Below are 13,757 nucleotides of genomic sequence, written 5' to 3'. Positions count from 1 at the left end.
TTGGTCAATGGCCAAATTGGTTAAGTGCAATATGGTGGACAGCGAAGCTGGTGAGGGAACCAGAGAGGAACAAGTTTCATGGGAGAATGGAGGGGAAGAACATATGTATGAACCAAATGTGAGTATGTATGAACCAAATGTGAGTACAGCCTCCAGCAACAACACCAGTTTGAATGCCAACAGGGTCAGGAACAAACCGGTCAGGTTAAATGATTATTACCTGGGTTAAACTTGCCACAAAATGAAGGGAGGAGATGTGTTGAGATGAATCTTCCCAGTGTTATCATTGTGCCACCTTATATTATAATATGTTTAGCAAAAAGAGTGGCATTGTGATGTCATGTAGTTCTAATTGGAATGTTTGGTTTCACTGTGTATTCTGAGTTTGGTCAGTTGGAGCCTGCCTCTTGAGGGGGTACCTGCTGTCCCTGTATCATACCTAATAAAAGACTGTGTGATACTGATGCCACTGCGTGGACCCATACCTAACAGAGGGCAGGAGAGCATTAACTGACATGCTTACCCGCAGGCAGAGGCATCCCAGGAAGGTCCACCGTACCAGACCATAAGATCAAGAGAGGCCATGGGCAACCAGCTGAGCGAGAATGCTGGTAGACGCTATCAGCAGAGCACATGTAGTCTGAGAAGAGGGGATGTCACGCCGACCACACGATCTAGGTCACGCCCCTCCCCGCACACAACTCCCATTCACCCTGCTACCCGACATACAAAATCTGGCACACGTACCCCTCACTCCCGGTCACAGAATGTTAGGACTGGCATTTACCGCCCTTCACGTCTGTGGCAGCTGAACTGGAGGTTGTTTCCACATCATCGCATCGGCTTGCGCCGTTTGCGGAGAACCGCGCGTCACTGCACGCCGCGGATCCCGTGATTCCCTGTCTCCTAGCAACGACGCAACGCTTCGGTTCCGTACATACATCACGTGACTTCTGCCGGATGGATAAAGGACGCTTGGAAACAGAAAGCGTTGCTTCACAGCTGTTCTTCGTCTGGATCACGTGTGGCCCATTTCTTCGTTCCAAGGAACTTACCCATCGCCTGACCACGGTTTGCTTCACGGATTGCTACGCTTGGCCCTTAAACTGTTCTTGTACTCTGGATTACCGGTTATGACTGCTACGCTTCGCCCAACGGACTGCTCTGCTTAACCCTTTATCTACCTGGATCGTATGTTTTTTGACCTCGGACTGTTTGGTTTTCTTCCACGAATCACGTACCAATTTGGGATTACGGTCCTGCACTAGGTGTTCACCTTGCCCACTGCCTGGCCCAACAGCCGTCTAAAGGTCAACGCCTCGTCGGCCTTTTTCGGAACCACCTTCATATCCTCACAGGTACATTGTGTTCTTGTATTTGACATTCCGTATACTTTACCTCGTCCTGCATTCTAACCACAATTGCACCTTGCCTTGCAGCGCTCAAGGGGTTCTTCCGGCTGTGTCCCACGTCCAGGTTTGCGGACTTCCACCTGTGGCTTCAAAGATCACACAGACAGTATTTCTGGTGTTGTCAGTGTGATACTTGGGGACAGAGGGGTTGCCCATACTCTGCACGACCATCAAGTTTGTAACAGACTGTGAAGCCCTTTTGGTCGTCCAGAGTATGAATCCCTCCACCGGGGATCCTGTGACCGCCTTGATGCAGGCAGTGGCGGCCCTAAGGACCGACATGGCCGCCGCCACAGCAGCCATACATCATCGCCTAGACGCCTTACAAAGCACCCAACACCCTTTACCCGCAGACGCCGAGTTTGGGGACCCAACCTCTCCAGACCGACTAGCACCTGCTCAGGCCCCAACTCCCACTCCCGTGTTATTCCCGACACCCGTTCCCCTTGCCGCTCCAGAACGCTACCAGGGGGACCCCCGGAAGTACCGTACATTTATTAATCAATGTAAGCTGCACTTCTTGTGCAGACCTTTGGCTTTCCCCGATTCAGTCACCAAGGCCGCATTTCTTCTGTCACATCTGTCCGGGGTGGCAGCCACCTGGGCTAATCCAATGTTGGAGAACGATCATCCCGCCTTGTACGATTTTGATCTTCTCATAGCCGAAATGGCCAAAGTCTTCGACACTCGTTATAAGGCCCACTCAAGGGACCTGGAACTCTTGGATTTGACACAAGGGAAACAAACACTAATAGAGTACATCACACGGTACAACCAGCTGGCCGCCGAGACCTCCTGGCCGGAGGAGAAAAAGGCTATCGTGTTTTATCGTGGGCTATGTAACACCATGAAGGATGCACTCTCGGTGATTCCTGCCCTTCCTGCGGCCTTCACGGATCTAGTGGATCTTGCCTTACAGGTTGACGCAAGGCGATCCGAGCGGAGGGCAGAAACCTCTTTCACTAGCCAAGCAAGCCCGAGCACTTCTAACACCGCTTCTGAACCTATGCAGATAGGGGGCATCCGAAGTCCATTAACATCATCCGAACGTGAACGTCGGAGGGCTGAGAACGCCTGTTTCTATTGCGGGTTGAACGGGCACTATGTAAGGGAATGCCCCCGACGCCCCAAGAACAAGACCCCGGGTTTTCAGAAGGCTCGCCCATGATACAGGGGGCACCGGCGAGCCTGTCCATGACCCCCGCTGAACCCGCCTTCGGTCCCATCAGACCGGTGGTAGTACAAGCCCTTCTGAAACCCACTAGAGAGATCGCACACATCGTACAGATAGTGATTGATTCCGGGGCCACTGGTTGTTTTATCGACATTGCCTTGGCACATCGACTCAATCTGCCCTTGGTTAGAAAAGAACACCCAGAACCCGTACACGCGGTTGATGGCACTTCCCTATCCTCCGGCCCAATCGAGTTCCAGACTGCTCCTCTGGAAGTAATGATACAGAGTACCCATAGGGAAACCATGTCGTTTGACCTTATCACTACACCACAGTTTGGCGTCATCTTAGGGATACCCTGGTTACGACAGCACAACCCCTTGATAAACTGGGGGACGGGACAAGTCACATTTGAGTCAGAAGTATGCCAACACTTTTGTCTCACAGAAAGGGATTCGGTCTCCACTCCTGCTACCATTCTTAGTGCCATGGCTTCCACCCGCATTGATGACGTAGCCTCCGACCCTGTGCCCACGCATACCGTGGGGGCCGTCATGTCAAACATACCCGCTGACTATCACGATTTTCATATGGTGTTTGACAAAGCTACTGCAGAAGGGTTGCCCCCACACAGACCATACGATTGTCCGATAGATCTGGTCCCAGATGCTCCCATTCCCAGGGGTAGGATCTATTCGTTAACCCAGTCAGAGGAACGAGCTCTCAAGGAGTACATCCAGCGGGCATTACAATTAGGTCACATCTGTCCCTCCTGTTCCCCTGCTGCTAGCCCAATATTTTTTGTACCGAAAAAAGAGGGCGATCTTCGCCCTTGTGTGGACTACAGGAGGTTGAATTCCGTCACAGTGAAAAACAGGTATCCCCTCCCACTCATCTCCACGCTGTTGGACAGATTGACCAAGGCATCCATATTCACCAAGCTGGACCTAAGGGGGGCATACAACCTAGTCCGGATGAGGCGTGGAGATGAATGGAAGACGGCATTCTGTTCCCGACAGGGGTTATTTGAATATACTGTGATGCCCTTCGGGCTTTGTAACGCCCCCGCAACGTTCCAACGATTTATCAACGACGTATTTTCTAGTATCTTGGATACGTTCGTGGTGGTATATCTGGACGATATATTGATATACTCATCCTCTTTGGAGGAACACGTCGGTCATGTTAGGGAGGTCCTCTCTCGCCTCAAGGCGAACGCCTTGTTCGCCAAGCCCGAGAAATGTCTGTTCCATACAAAGGAGGCGGAGTTCTTAGGCTTTCACATCTCCCCCGGAGGGTTATCCATGAATCAGACCAAGGTACGGGCTGTCACGGGGTGGCCGACTCCCGCTAACGTCAAACAGCTCCAATCCTTTCTCGGCTTCGCTAATTTTTACCGGAGATTCATCGCCGGCTTCTCTTCTATTGTTTCGTCTTTGACCGCTCTGACCAGTCCTCTCGTCCCGTTCACCTGGACCCCCGTACATCAGGAAGCCTTCGAGACGCTCAAGTCCAGATTCGTTTCTGCTCCTGTCCTGCAACACCCTGACCCTGGTCTTCCCTATGTTCTGGAAGCGGATGCCTCCTTGTTTGCTTTAGGGGCGGTGTTATCTCAGCCTTGTCCAACCACGGGTAGCTTACATCCAGTAGCCTTTCACTCTCGGAAGTTCTCGGCTGCCGAGACACACTACACTGTGACCGAGAAAGAGCTGTTGGCTATTAAAGATGCCCTCCAAACATGGCAACACCATCTTATGGGGGCAAGATATCAGACAGTGGTTTCTCCCCTTTCTACTCTATGTATGGTCAGCATCCGCGTACCCTGCCGCACCCTGATTTCTCCTCTGCCACTCCGGCTGCCAATGCCTGTGTGCGCGATCTGGCCGGGGTTCATGCACAAACACTGGTTCACCTCCGTGAAGCCCAGACGGTGATGAAGGCTAAGGCGGATCGGAGGAGAACCGTGGCACCGGAATATCGTGTGGGCGACCGGGTATGGCTGTCGACTCGACACTTACGGATACCTGGTTGTCGGAAGCTGTTACCACGTTTTGTGGGTCCCTACAGGGTCGCCGGAGTCCTGAATCCTGTGGCTTTCCGCCTCTCTGTTCCTCCTGCTTGGCGAATCCACCCTGTATTCCACACTTCCCTCCTCAAGCCCTACCTTGCTCCTACTCGTGTCCTTGCTCCGCCCGCTCCTGTCTCTGTGTCCTCTCCGGACGTATATGAAGTCAGTGCGATACTGGGTTCCCGTTTCCATAGGGGTCGCCTCCAATATCTGGTGGACTGGCTGGGGTATGGTCCTGAGGACCGCTCTTGGGTTTCTTCCCGGGATGTCCGGGCTCGGCGGCTTGTTGCGCGTTTTCATAGGGATTGCCCGGCTTGCCCACGGGGTCGTGGGCCTTTGAGGGGGGACTCTGTCACGCCGACCACACGATCTAGGTCACGCCCCTCCCCGCACACAACTCCCATTCACCCTGCTACCCGACATACAAAATCTGGCACACGTACCCCTCACTCCCGGTCACAGAATGTTAGGACTGGCATTTACCGCCCTTCACGTCTGTGGCAGCTGAACTGGAGGTTGTTTCCACATCATCGCATCGGCTTGCGCCGTTTGCGGAGAACCGCGCGTCACTGCGCGCCGCGGATCCCGTGATTCCCTGTCTCCTAGCAACGACGCAACGCTTCGGTTCCGTACATACATCACGTGACTTCTGCCGGATGGATAAAGGACGCTTGGAAACAGAAAGCGTTGCTTTACAGCTGTTCTTCGTCTGGATCACGTGTCGCCCATTTCTTCGTTCCAAGGAACTTACCCATCGCCTGACCACGGTTTGCTTCACGGATTGCTATGCTTGGCCCTTAAACTGTTCTTGTACTCTGGATTACCGGTTATGACTGCTACGCTTCGCCCAACGGACTGCTCTGCTTAACCCTTTATCTACCTGGATCGTATGTTTTTTGACCTCGGACTGTTTGGTTTTCTTCCACGAATCACGTACCAATTTGGGATTACGGTCCTGCACTAGGTGTTCACCTTGCCCACTGCCTGGCCCAACAGCCGTCTAAAGGTCAACGCCTCGTCGGCCTTTTTCGGAACCACCTTCATATCCTCACAGGTACATTGTGTTCTTGTATTTGACATTCCGTATACTTTACCTCGTCCTGCATTCTAACCACAATTGCACCTTGCCTTGCAGCGCTCAAGGGGTTCTTCCGGCTGTGTCCCACGTCCAGGTTTGCGGACTTCCACCTGTGGCTTCAAAGATCACACAGACAGTATTTCTGGTGTTGTCAGTGTGATACTTGGGGACAGAGGGGTTGCCCATACTCTGCACGACCATCAAGTTTGTAACAGGGGAAGGCTGCAGAGGCACCACAGCCCCTGGAGAAGGCAAAGCGGAAGGTTGGAGACAGCCGTGAACAATTGTAGAATGTCTGTAAGCATCCTGTGGAGCTCTGGGTAGCCAGGAATGGTTGGTGGGATACAGAAGGGTGAATGTGTAAAGTAAAAGTATGAGTAGCCTCATAAGCCTTATTCCTTGTTGTAGTACTCGGGAAAGAAGGTTCCCAAAATAGTACAAGTCAAGAAGTAAAGAAATAAGCGTCTTGGATCCACATCAGAAGAGTGAACTGTGAAGCCGACAGACAGTCCCTGGCAGGGTAGTGAACCAGGGCTGTCCACCAGAGTTGTGAAGCAGATAGACAGTCCCTAGCAGATTAGTGAATCAGTGCTGTCCACAACCACGAAGCCTGATAAAGGCCAAGGGAAGAGAGAAATTCCCCCATCACATGTTGAACTGTCTGAGAAGCCTTAGGAAGGCCAGCAGAAGGGAGGCATTCTCCCATCACTTGTTGAATTGTCTTAGAAGCCTGAGAAAGGCCAGGGGTAGGGAAACATTCCACAATCACTTGTTTAACTGTCTAAGAAGCCTGGGAAAGGCCAGCAGGAAAGGGAGACATTCCCGCACGAATAGTTAACCTACCAAAACCTGAGAAAGGTTAGGGGGTGGGAGACATCCCCCTATCATTGTGATCCGTAGCCCAGAGGGTAGGTAGTCATCCCCCTGGTCAAGGAGATTAAGGAAAGCAGTACAAAAAGGGCCAGGGAAAGGAGTTCCTTACCCCTGGAGACTAGCCAAGAAAAAAACCCTAGTGAAGACAACTGTGGGCAATAAGGAATGCTGATGTTTCTTTGAAGTGTTCTTTAAGAACTTCTAAACCCAGACCTTTGTGTTCTCCTCGAAACGAGATTGCTACCTGGGGAAGGGAGACATTCTTTCAGGATACAGTCTCAATTTGGAACACTTGGAGACACACCACTTCCTTAGTTTAGTATTTAATGAGGAGGAAATAGGTTTATTACACAGAACTGTGGACATTCTGACAGACTCTGTAGTATTTTTAGTTGAGGCAGGGAAACCTCTCTTAGAAATGGGGTATGATAGGTTTATTTTTCCTTGTTGTACTTAAATAAAAGTCTTTGTCAATCAACATGACAACATTATGTTAGACTCATACTTCTGCACCCTTACAGTACTCAAATGAAGCAAAATGCAAGTTCTCAGATAATTTGCATACCCATATTGATTGATGGGCGGCTCTGATCTGTAGGTGACAATCCAGTGATGGCTTCTAAGTGGCGCTGTGCATAGTCCTGAGAAAAAAGGTATTTTTTATGTCCAAAGACAAAACAATTTTGTTTAGAAAGACTGGTCTTAGACCGCTCAGAGCGGTCTTTGTAAATCTTCTGCACACAGGTCAGTACCGGGGCTGACTGGTGTGGCCGGGGCAGGCAGAAGAAGTCGGAAGTTGTCTGCGTGTGAGATAAGTATGGGCTGTGTGTCTGTGTGCATGTTTTGGGGGAATGCTTGTAGTGTGGAGGAAGAAAGAGAGGAGAGGAGGTGGGAGAGAAGCTAAATGTAAGTGTGTGTGTGGGGGCGGTTGAGAATGAGAGGTTGTTGCATGTAAAGGAGTTGGAGGCTTAGCGAGTACATGTTTGTGTTTGTGCATGTGTGTGTGTCTGTGTGTGAGGGGAAGATGCATTTGTAAACAAATGTTAATGGCATGAAGGGGGGGCAAAGTCCTGATTTCAAAGCTGAGGCAGGTGAACAATAACTTTAGAGGAGGGTTCGGGTGAAAAAGTGACATTTCAGAATATTAAATGCCACACAACATTGGCCGAAAAGAAACAGTCTTTATGGTGGGCGGGTTTAAATATTTGAGAAAATCAGATAGAACCACTGTGCATGTGTGGCTTGTTTTCTAAAATGGCCAATTTTACTATGACATTGCTAGTTGGAGGATTTTGTCTTTCTTTTTTAAAACCCCATTATATAGATGGTGAATGTAATTTCAAAGCAGTCTTCTAACAGGCAATGGCTTTAGTGCATATATAAATATACTACTAGTGTAATACAAATGTCTCAACCAAGAGTGCCTTTAGCCACTTAATTTATAAGCAGTATGTGTACCCTTACATCTGTCCTGTTAACAAGCATTGGCAACACCAACCTTTTTGGCTTGCTTATAGGCATTTGTAATTCACAGCTACCATGTGTGCAGGTACTCACACAATTTTTAAGCTCTTGTAGTCTTATGGTTAGGTAGTGCCATTATGACAGTACCTTTTTTCATGCTTACACAAAAGAAAAAACGGTTTGCTTTTGCAATGCCTATTGTTGTTACCTTGGACGAATTTAGCATTGGTATTGAAGAGAATGATGTTTGCATGCTTAGTAAGCAGATTGTGTTGTGTGACTTTCAGTATTTTAAGGTGTGAATTGCTGTTTGTTGCTGCAAAAGCCATTAATGCCAGGTTGACATCTCCTTCTAGGGCATCTACTATTCTAAGATCTTTCTTTTTCCTTCTATGTCTAACAATGTGTAGCAGAGATATACCTTCTGGTGGGATTGGCATTAAATCTATCAAGGGGCATTTTTAATAGTACCTCTAATCATTTCATCCTTGAGCAGGGCAGACTCTAATGGCTTTTTGTGATGTGTAGGGCCTTGTGAGTTCCTTCATCGATTGTGCAAGTAGGGGCATAACTGAAATTTCTGATGGAAGCAAGATCTGCTTGCGGTAGATAGTGTACAAGTTTAATTGGAGAAGACAGTGACATCTAAATAATGGGGCTCTAAACTTATCCATGGGTTTGTCAGCCTAAGAGAGCTAATGTGAGACTCGAGGGATTTTTGAGAACGTGATATGGCAAATCTTTGGTCAGAACTTCGGTTCAAGTTTAATGTGAAAAGAAAATTGGTGTAAATTATCTAAAGGTTAATCATACACTCGCTTTCCTATTTCCACCCAAAAAGTAGTGATGTCTTATGTTGGCCTCTACACATGGCATATAAAGACTGGTCCCTATGGCTGGCAGTATCCCATCTTCTTCTTGAGTTTTTTTTTGTTGGGTTGAAGCCCTTAGGCATGTTAATGTTTTTTGGGACGAATGACCACTCCCTCTTTTCAGCATAGTGTGGGTGACAAAGCAGTGAGGACTATGCCGTCTCATTGGCGCTTCAAGGTTTGATCATAACTCAGGTGGGCCTCTTGCAGGAGAGTGCGATCAAAACTATCCCTTTTCAGATGAGAGAATACTTTTTACTGGGCAACTAAGCCCTGCACCTTCTGTGAGCAAATAGTTTAATTGATAGCAGCAATGAAATTGCCCTCATTGAAGCATTAAGTGGGAGCTCCAAGATGGTCATGCCCGAGCAGTTTGGGGACTTAAGTGGGAGAAACATTCCATCTATGGAAGATGGAAGTAATTGCCAGAGTCTTAGAGATTGAATAAAGGACAAGGAAAAGTGAAGGGAAAGACAGCACCCAAAACTATAATGAGAGAGAACACTTGGAGGGTGCTCCATTGTCACCTCTGGAGTCAGAATCTGGACATAACCCTACTATCTCTCGAAATTAATGTCTTAACACTTATTCAGCTATAGGGTCATAAAGCAGCATGTGTGTATAATATATTGATGAAGCAACTCAGCCCGATTGGTGTTCACTAAGCAAGTTGGTTGTTAGGTTTCTAGTACTGGTGTATTTCTAGAGCCAACCTGCACACATCTTATGCTTCATTCAAATCTCCTTTTTCATAATGGTTTCCTAATGCACTTTCTGAATGTTCACATTTTTAATCTGTTTTAACCCATAAAACTGTGTAAAACTGTTTCCTTGAAAGCTATCCTGCCTCTTGTTTGTGAACGTGACATATATCAACCCATTTTGTTAGCAGCAGGACAGCATTAAACAATTCTTCAATGTTGAAAAACTGCTTTTGTTAAAAAAGTCTTGAAACCTCAACTCGTGTTTTGTTACCTAATATCAGCTTCTTGTGGTCTGGAGGAATTTGGTATGACTGAACATTTTTAGTGAGGACATACACATTGTGCTTATTCTTACAGGAATCTTAAATGAAAATTGGAAGACATATATGTAATCATAGTATGTTTTGACGAATGTGTCAATCTGCTAGTGTATTAAAATATTACTTTATAACTGTGTAAGTACTGAGATATTTAATCATGGGCCTGATTTATTTTGTATAGCAATATTGGAGCATTGATGTGCAGATGATTTATTTAAGAAGATTGTTTTAGAAATTGTTTTTCTAAAGAAAGTCATTCATGCATAGTTTAAGTTGAAAGTTAAATATCTAAAGTGGTCATGACTAAATTCTGTAATTAGGAAAATTAAGCTAACAGAACAATACACCATTATGAAAGCACAGTTTGGCAATCAAACAATAATGCAATAAAACAATACATAGTTGAATTTGGCAGTGCATGGAGATGCAGGCAAGTGCACCTTACTCTACCTAAAGCTTTCAACTGATTTGTGCCGCCATGTTGAGTCATGCTTTGCATTAGATATCTAAGTCCCATAAGCTGAATGATGTATGAAGTCAATACTGTATTGTATGTCACCATGTAGGATATTATCTCATTAAATGTAATGCTCTTCATTAAATAATGTAAGCTCAGAAGAGTGTTATATTGACATTTCATGTAATTAATGTTGTATATAACAAGACCAAACACAATTACTTAGTACAGAAGAACTGTAGTAGTGATGCGCCATGTGAAAGGAAAATATATTAAACTGTAAAACGTGCATTTTAGTATTCTACAAGGAAATGATGAACACAATGTGTATTGCATATCATCATTTATCAAGTTAAATCTGAGCATGGTACTGAACTTTATTAGATTACCATTACCAGTACAAATGACATAAATATATAATTTCTCTTCTACATGTTGCATCTAAATTGCCAATTCAGTTTGAACTATACAGTGTAAGTTTATGTAAGAGTCAGATTTCTTAAAAGCAGGAATGCACCAATCCATTTTATATCACTTTTATCCGAGTTAATGGACATTGCATGTTATCAGGACAAAGGCCCGGTTTCAAAATGTGAAAACTATGTAAAAACGTACTAATAAATTAGGGATTTCATGCACTTATTTTTGCAAGCTTTGCTGAAAGCCCACCCTGTTAAGAGACTGATGAATGCAGTAATGGTGATTTAAAATAAGCAGATATCTTCACAGACCGTAACCGCTGAACTTGGAAAGTAATCATGAACAATGTGTCTTTTCCATTAAAGCAGTCTATTAAAATGGTTCTTTGTTTAAAGGTAGCAGATGGTTCTGTGAACACAGGGGGCACCCAAATGCAAATCAGTTTGGATAAAATGACATGCTGTCCATTTAAAGTGCGCAACACAATAAATAGATTTAAAAGTGGCCATGGAAATAATAATTTGCATATTTTATTAACTATGTTATGCGTTCAGTCACAAAAACACAATGGATGTCTTTGGATTCAGAATATTCTTGTGAATTTGACTATGGCACAGGTCCAAACTAGTAATTACAAGAAAATAAAAATTCAATTCCCATTTTAATTCCACATTCCTGGGGGGAGGACTCCCTCATAGCTAACAAATCCCCTCAAGACTCAGGATATTCAATGGGCCAATCAAAGTAAAGAGGAGTACATTTGTGGGTGTGAGAAATTGAGCAGAACCCCTCACATGCTATGTTAATTTCAAAAATTGTTGCATCAAATGATTCTGAATTTGTAGAGTTTGCTGAGTAGTAAAACTCAAACACATAGGAAGAGAGGGGAGTATTGAATGAGCAGAAAAGGGAGAAACAAACACGAAAACACTTATCCCAGAACATCCAGAAACATGTCCCAAGATTTAAATAAGTCCAAGATTGCAATTGAATGTACTTTTGGCGGATCCCTGCTTACAAGTTATATAACTGAAAGCAGAAATACAGTACAATGCTTATATGCTTTGTGACTGATAACTAAAATTGAAATCTAGGCTTATTTCTCCATGATAAGGCTGTCTCTAGCTATGTGGGGTCTGTGGAGGATTTGGACACCCGTAATTGAAACATGAAATAACAAGCCTTTGTGATTGGTGACAGCCGTAGTCAATAAAGTAATTGAAATCCATTCCTTTATTAACACATGGCAATGGAGTGTTGAGGGAGGCAACCTGTTTTCTATAGAATAGTGAGGCAGATAGGTGCTACTGTTGCAGCATTCGAAAAAGAAAAAGAAATCATGAACACAAGACTTTAAAATAATGGTATCCCAGTGAACCCCTACACAAATATGTTTGTATCTATGCACAAACTAGGAACCAATAGTGTTTTCACAAATTGTGTCCAGCATTTTAGATTTTACTCAGTCCTAGAAAAAGATAACATATACTGAGACAAACTTTGCATTTGATACCAACACTTCTTGACGGTTGGCTATCACACTTACAGAAAACATCCTGACTGGTCCAGAAATAATCCTTAGCAATATAAGGAAGGTAGGAAAAGGGAATTGTCAACAGTCACTTATTCTCTAAATGATAAATTCACATTTAGAAAAGATATAAAAAAACTTTAATAGTAATAATTTTAAGTTAAACATTGTACATATATAGATACACAAAAAATTTCTTTTTCAAACACTCTAAAATGCATGCATGGTCAAAACCTTTACAAAGACTAATTAAGACTCGTAGTTCTAAAAAAATTAGGAGCATATGGTGGTCTAGCTGTTAGTATTTAACCTAAGCTTTGGGTCCTGTAGTTTATCGTAGGGTATTAGATCTTGTTAGATCTCTAGCTATTTCTGTGCAATCTAGTTAGACTCATAGATTGCCAACTCAACATGTTTCAGTCCTCTATATCGGGTGTAGGGACTTTCTTCAGGAGTAGTCTTAAACATCCATATTGAGTGATCAGTCAGATTGTCTGGAATCTTCTTTAGATGAAGAGTCTTTAGTTAAAAAGAGAGGTGACTGTTGACAAAACCAGAAAACCAGAGTCAATATTATATAGTATTCTGGTAACACAATTTAGGGTGTTATGAAGCGGAATTAGATAGATAAATTACCATTCCGTTCTTGTGTAGGGGCTCCCTTTGTTGGTAGAGATAAATCCACATATGTTGGACACGTTCTCTTGGGGGAATATGTATTATTCCTTAGGTACCTGAAATAGGTTAAATAAGGGAGTCATTAGATCCGTTTTTCTCTTTGGGTCGGGATTAGCCAAAGTCCTAAATAAACAACCTAATGTTGATTAGTAGCCATGATGTAATTGGCGTATATTGCCTTTCATTCCTACCTTTTCAGGCGTGGGTAGGGTATTTCTTTCTAGTCTCTACCGGACGCTTGGAAAGTCGTCGCTGCGGGGCGGGCCATTTGATTTTCAAAACTCGTGTGCGGCGTCTAGAGGGTCAAAAGTACCTATTAGTTATGCCGTTGTGTCAAATGTTATAATGCGGAAACCTGTTGTTATTATAAAACTGTTTACCTTTGTTTCGCGGCAAAATTGCGTGTTTGTGCCCTTTCCTGGTCAATCCCTTGTTCCTAACTTGCGAAGGGTGTTCTCCTGGGCGGTCTGGTTGATGAGCCGCCGAACGTCTGTTGGTGCCGTTGGGAAACCTGAGTAGGCTGCCATGTTGGGTGTATAAATACATGAGTGCCTGGTTCTCTGTGTTAGTCCTTCTTTTGTGGTGTTGTAACGTCCTACGAGGATAGCTGGCTAGTGTCTTATTTTACTGGCAATCAGGTTCGGTGTAGTGAGAAACATTAGTAGATCTCTAGCAAAGTAGTTCTATTGGATGTCGTTTTTTCCAA

General features: G+C 44.9%; 1 long non-coding RNA gene across 1 annotated transcript; it reads right to left on the bottom strand.

Moving 5' to 3' along the window:
• Positions 1-13,012: 13,012 nt before the first annotated feature.
• On the bottom strand, positions 13,013-13,757 carry LOC138569028 (uncharacterized). Its single transcript, XR_011303066.1, has 3 exons — positions 13,432-13,757; positions 13,243-13,346; positions 13,013-13,107 (listed from the first exon to the last, which is right to left on the bottom strand). It is a non-coding gene; the product is annotated as an uncharacterized lncRNA (long non-coding RNA).

This window comes from Ambystoma mexicanum, chromosome 2q, assembly GCF_040938575.1.
Source record: "Ambystoma mexicanum isolate Mex_15411 chromosome 2q, UKY_AmexF1_1, whole genome shotgun sequence".
Lineage (NCBI taxonomy): Eukaryota > Metazoa > Chordata > Amphibia > Caudata > Ambystomatidae > Ambystoma > Ambystoma mexicanum.
This window is presented reverse-complemented; position numbering and strand designations above follow the sequence as displayed.